The sequence below is a fragment of the Octopus bimaculoides genome, chromosome 7, assembly GCF_001194135.2.
Source record: "Octopus bimaculoides isolate UCB-OBI-ISO-001 chromosome 7, ASM119413v2, whole genome shotgun sequence".
NCBI classification, from domain to species: domain Eukaryota; kingdom Metazoa; phylum Mollusca; class Cephalopoda; order Octopoda; family Octopodidae; genus Octopus; species Octopus bimaculoides.
The window spans coordinates 22,246,112-22,252,676 of NC_068987.1; the positions used below are offsets into that span (position 1 = coordinate 22,246,112).

General features: G+C 38.2%; 1 protein-coding gene across 1 annotated transcript in view; it reads left to right on the forward strand.

Annotated features, from left to right (window-relative positions):
* LOC106881690 (arginine--tRNA ligase, cytoplasmic) overlaps positions 1 to 6,565 on the forward strand; it is a 282,449-nt gene that overhangs the window by 247,532 nt on the left and 28,352 nt on the right. The gene's annotated exons all lie outside the window — the stretch shown is intronic.

The following is a 6,565-nucleotide window of genomic DNA, read 5'->3' on the forward strand; positions in this document are numbered from 1 at the left end:
CAGATGACAACGTTTCTCTAAAAGAAATGGAAAAACTTTCAAAATACAAAGACCTGGAAATAGAGGTAACTCGAATGTGGAATCTAAAAACGGAAACAATTCCTATCATAGTAGACACCTTAGGTATAATAAAAAAATATTCAGACAAATACATAACAAAAACACTAGGACTTATAAATATATATAACATACAGAAAATTGCACTACTGGGCACTGCACACATCCTACGCAAAACACTTTCAATACAGTAACCATAAGAGCATCACAGCAAACCATAGCACATACCCAAGGCACACAGAGCTGCCCTCGGTAGTGAAGTGAAAGCACGTTATAAAAATAAAACTACTGAATAATAATAATAATAATGATTTCAAATTTTGGCTCAAGACTAGCAATTTGGTGATAAGTGGTAAGTTGATTACATCAACCCTAGTACTCAACTAGTACTTATTCTATCAACCCCCAAAGGATGAAAGGGAAAGTCAACCTCAGTGGAATTTTAACTCAGAACATGAAAATGGATAAAATGCTGCTAAGGAATGATTTCAAATTTTGGCTCAAAGCCAGAAAAATCGGGGGTGGGGATAAGTCAATTACATCAACCCCAAAAAGATGAAAGGCAAAGTTGACCTTGGTAGAATTTGAGCTCAAAGGTAAAGAGAGACAATATGCTGCTAAGCATTTAGCTCAGTGTGCTAAGATTCTGCCAGAACACCACCTTAATAATAATAATAATAATAATAATAATAATAATAATAATAATAATAATAATTACAACAACTACAATAATAATAGCAAATGAAGCAGAAGTAATGAGAAGAGCTGTATCACAAGAATATGATGATGATCAACAAGGCAGTATGAGGATGATGTGCTGATATATTAGAGAAGACCAAGATCAAGCACTGCCACCCACCAATCTGAGGTACATTGATCAATGTAAGCTCATAGTTGAAATCAAAAGGATAGATTCTGCCCTTGGACTATCCTAGACGGGAAATATAACTGAAACTAACAAGATTATTTGGGCTGCAGCTGTGGTTGTTGCAGATAGAACTGGATGCAAAAGAAGAGAACAAATAAAACATAAAGAACTATACTGGCATAGACGAATTTGTGAAAAACAAAGTTAAAATTACATTTAGGATAAGTTAATAGATTGAATAGAGGGGAATTGCTAAATGAAAGCATAATAATAATGCTGGAAAGAACATATAGGATAAGAGATGATGGGTATGATGTGGTATTGGAAGAATTGAAACAAAGAGTAAGAGCAATCAAGGCAAAACAGGAAAGCTATGACAGTAGAACAAAACATTTCAGGCAAAATGGATTGTTTGAAGCAAATCAGAAAAAAAAAAACTGTTTCAGGGATTAGATGGACAATTACACATAACAATGATACCAGATACAGATGAAAACAGGGCATTTTGGGGAGGAAGTTGGGACAAACCTGTAAAGCATAATGATGAAGTGGGGTGGCTGCATGAAATCCAAGATAGGTTAAGAAATATAGAAAGCCAAGACAACATAAAAATAATTACAAAAATGACAAAAAAGCAGTTAAGGATATTCCCAAATTGGAAGAGCCCAGGACCGGATGAGGTTCAAGGTTATTGGATGAAGAAGCTAAGAGGGCTCCATAAAAGGATAGCATAACAGCCAGATGAGTGCCCAGCTAGATGACAAAGGGAAAGACATTGCTATGTGCCAAGGATCCTGAAAAGGGCAATGTTGCACCCAACTTTTGACCAATAACGTGTCTTCCACTAATGTAGAAACTATTGTCAGGTGCTTTGACTGGTAAACTGTATAGGTACTTTAAAAAAGTGGGCTGCTACCTATTGAACAGAAACATTGCAGAAAGAGGGGCCAGGGAATGAAAGATAAGCCACAAACTGCAAGAGAAGACAAACAAACCTGAATATGGCATAGATTGACTATTGTAATGTACCACATTCCTGGATAACAGGAACAATGGCAATGTATAGAGTAGCAGAAAACATGAGGAGCCCTATATGGAACAGTATGAAATGCTGGAGAACTGAATTTCCAGCAGGGAATTAGGTATTAAGAGAGGTGAAAATCAAGAAAGGAATCTTCCAAGGGGTCAGTGTATCCCCACTGATCTTTGTGCTGGGAATGATCCTCTTGAGTGAAATACTACAGAAGGCAAAGTTTGGGTATGATCTGGGAAGAGGTAAGGGAAAACTGAACCTCTTACTATTCATGGACGACTATGAATAGTGAGGCAGGAGTGGACAGCCTAGTCCAGTCTGTGCTGATTTTCTCCAAAGATATTAAGATGGAATTTGGACACTTAAAATGTGCTATGATGGTGATGAGATGAAGAAAGCTTATCTAGACAGAAGGCACATGAATCCCAAGTGGTGAAATGATGAAGGCAACTGAACCTCAGTCCAATTATAAATACCTGGGAATATTTGAGGTAGATGGAATTAAACACAACAATGATGATGAATATGAAAGAAAAAACAAAGAAAGAGTACCTGCAGTGAGTGAGAAAAGTATTGACTTCAAAGCTGGATGTCAGAAACATAATTTCAGCAATAAACTTGAGCACAGTTGCATTAGTTCAGTATGACACTGGAATCCTGAAGTGGACAGAGGAGAAACTAAAGAAGTTGAACAGAAAGACAAGAAAGCTCCTAATGATGCATGGAGACACTGATTGCCTATACATGAAGAAAGCAAATGGAGGAAGGGGACTGATAAGTGTGGAAGCTGCGTACGTATCAAACTTGAGAGCTTACTGAGATACCTATCCCAAAGTAAGGAAACCTTGCTAGTGTCAGTTAGGAATGAGGGAATATTGAAAGCAGTGGTAAAAAGAAAAATGAAAGAAGTACAAAAATGAACACAAAGAAGAATTGTGCAACAAGGGACTACACAGTCAATTCCATGTAGCCACAACAGAAGTTGCTGGAAAACAGGTGGGATTGGCTGAAGAAAGGAACACTAAAAAAGAAACTGAGAGCACTATACTGGCAGCATAAGACCAAACTTTGGCCACAAATTGGAGAGTCAACCTTAGGAATGAGCAAGTGTCTCTGCTGTGCCACATCTGTAAAAGAGTGGACGAAACCATTGTCCATATCATGAACGAATGCCCTAGAGTTGCCCAAAACCACTACAAGTTGTGGCAACATAAGGTAGCATAAGTGCTACTTTGGAAACTGTGCAAAAAGTGGGGGCTAGAGAGAGGCAAGATGTGATATGAGCACAAACCACAGAGAGTGGTGGAGTCAGAGACTTGCAAAATCCTCTGGGACTTGTAAAATCCTCTGGCAGCAAGCCCACTATGCATACAAAACACCAGGAGTTCTAACAATAGCTGTGATAAAAAGAAATAATAATAACACCACAACCATAGTACAATAACATCTGTTTCAGTGCACTATTTCACATCAAGAATCTTGCAAGGTGAACACAAAATCAATGTAATTTATATATTTAATATAACAACAGTTAATATAATTTAGTTGCACAACTATAAATATATAAATTATAAACAACTTCTTCATATTTTATTTCTGACAAATTTCATAGTGCTCTCAGGAAATGTACTTCATTGTCTAGTTGTCTTCCGAAACATTGCAACAGCAATCAACATTACCATCCTCTTCCTCATCATAACCACCTTCAATGTCATGATTGCCACAGTCACCACCATCACTTTTACCACCACTGTCCTTTTCTCCTCCTCCTCCTCCTCCTCCTCCCTATCATCTTCTTCATCATCATTGTTACTATGCTCACTACCACCATCACCACCACAACCATTGTCATCATCATCACCACCGCAACCACCAGAACCAGCAGCAGTAGTATCAGCATCATTAATGGTTAAAGTGTATGTAGCAGGATTGAAACTGAAATGCTGATTAACCAAGTAAATGTCAGCTTAGTCACAGTCATTTCATACGATTGGTCAATTAACTGAACAATCAGCATCAAGCCATCCTATAATTTGACTTTCTAGAATCTTCTAATGAGGCTTATAAAAAAGGTGAATTTGTGGCTCTAACTTCAGAATGTGTGAGGCTGTTGCAAAGACAACTCCATTCTCATTTCATTCTCCAGCTATTTTCAGATATGAAGGAGTAGCCAAAAGAAAACAGAATTTTGCAATATTATTTTATTCACTTAGTTTTACATGTTTACACTTTTACTGCCTTCAAAGTATTCTTCATTTTAAGCAATGCATTGATCCAGATGTGTTTTCCACTTTTCAAAGCAGTCCTGGAACTCTTGCGAAGTGATGCCTTTTAACAACTCTGTTGTTTTTTCTTCACTTATTCCACATCTGCATAATGTTTTCCTTTAAGGACTTTTTCATTTGTGTGTGTGTGGGGTGGGAGTCGCAGGGTGCAAGATCAGGTGAATAGGGAGGGTGAGTAAGCAGGGTCATGCCATTTTTGGTCAAAGACTATCTCACACTTAAGGTGGTGTGTGCAAGCACATTGTCATGATGAAACCACCATTCCCCACTTTGCCTTAGGTTGGGGCGTTTTCATCTCACTACATCTTGCAAATGCTTTAGAACTGCCAAGTAAAATGTCTGGTTGACAGTTTGATCAGCAGGAAAAGATTCTGTGTTGACAATTCTTTTCACATCAATGGAACAAATCAGCATTGTCTTGACATTTGACTTCACTTGCCACGCTTTTTGGGGGCGTGGTGACATTGAATGCTTCCACTGACTTGGTTGCTACTTCGTTTTTGGGTTGTAATCATAGCAGCAGCTTTCATCATCAGTGATGACCTTTGAAAAAAGGTCTGGATCAACTTCCAACTGTTCTTTCAATTCACGATATGCGTTCAGTTGTGATTGCTTGTGATCTTCCGTGAGCAAGTGAGGCACAAATTTTACTGCAACTCTTTTCATTTGCAATTCCTTGCTCAAAATTCGTTGGCAGGAGCTCCAGGACACTCCAGTCATATCAACAAGTTTGTCAATTGTTTAGTGATGGTCTACCAAGATCAGTCTATGAAATTTAGTATTGTCTTTATTTGTTCAAGAGGTCAGCAGTCATCCTGGATGAGGTTATTCTTCAAGCAACAAGTGACCATTCCTAGAGTGTGAAAACCTCTTGTAAACCTGTGTTTTGCTCATAGCAGCGTCCTTGCATGCTGTTTGAAGTATGACAACTGTTTCAGCCACCGGTTTCCCCTGCAGGAAACAGAATTTCATGGAAGCACGCTTGTCCTTTGTTTCAGCTATTGCAAAAATCAACAAACAAGTAAGAAACACTGCAGAACAAAGATGCACCATGTGGCAGTGTGACTCCACGTGACGACACTGGTTGGCAGACTGATGCCTGAGCGGCGGAAGCCTGAACTACAATAGGTTTATCCAACAGAGAGCATTTCTTGTTACTTTTGGGTACTTCTATGTATAGAATGCCAAGACGATTGTTTTTAAAACTCCATACTTACATTTCTATTTTCCTGCCATACAGATTAAAGGAACAGATTTGTCATCATGAATTTAGTCCAATATTTCTCCAGTTGTGACACACAGTCACAGATTTATATACACCAGCTATTTTGTAGTAGATGCCAGAGCCTTGTCTCTCCCAGTGTAGATAAATTGAATTTATTCTTCATTCAAAGACCAATGTAGAAAACAACATATACAGCAAATAATGCTTCTGTTAATTGTTTGTGAGTGTTGTTCATGATTTACCTGCAGACAGCAACCCACTAGAGAAGAACACATCACATACATCATCTATATTAGCGATTTAAGAATTTCTAAGTACCATTTCTGACTTCAGGAGGAATGTTAACATGTTAGGTGAGTGAAAGTTGTTAATGCTCAGATCAAAGAGGAAAGGAAAGCAACGATGAAGAAATCTACTTGGAGGCAAATAATAAAATAATTTGATTTGTAAATGAGGATGGCTGTTGTAGTTGTTGTTGTTGTTAACCCCAAGTGAATTTATGTCCAAAAGCAGTCAAGCTCTGAATATCCCATTACTTTTGGACATACCTAGGGACTATGCTATCCACTGTGTGTATGATATCTATATATATATATATATTGTTATCGCCAAGCTAACATGGCACTCCAGAAAAATAGGACGAATGCTGCCATTGATTAGCTCCAAGAGGCCATTGCCTCTAGCTAGCTATGTGACACACGAACCTGTGTCCATTATAACCTTAGAACAGGGGAGGTCAGCCTCTTCCCCTTGCTGGTCTGGCATCTACAGACTAGTTTCAGGATATTGGCCCTTTATCAATGTAGAGCAGCTGAACTGAGCAGGTGTCACTACTGACCGTCTGTTGGAAGGATTATTTACCTAAATTCAGTGGAATACATCCACTGGTTTTCAAAAATAGAAATATTTATATTTCTATGTCACATAGCTAGCGGCGGCGATGGCCTCTTGGAGCTAATCAACAGCAGCATTCATCCTATTTTTCTGGACTGCCATGTTAGCTTGGCGATAACTATTAATATCCAGTACTGCCGTCGTAGTCTCCTTTAGAGAGACTTAGAAATATTAATATATATATATATATATATATATATATA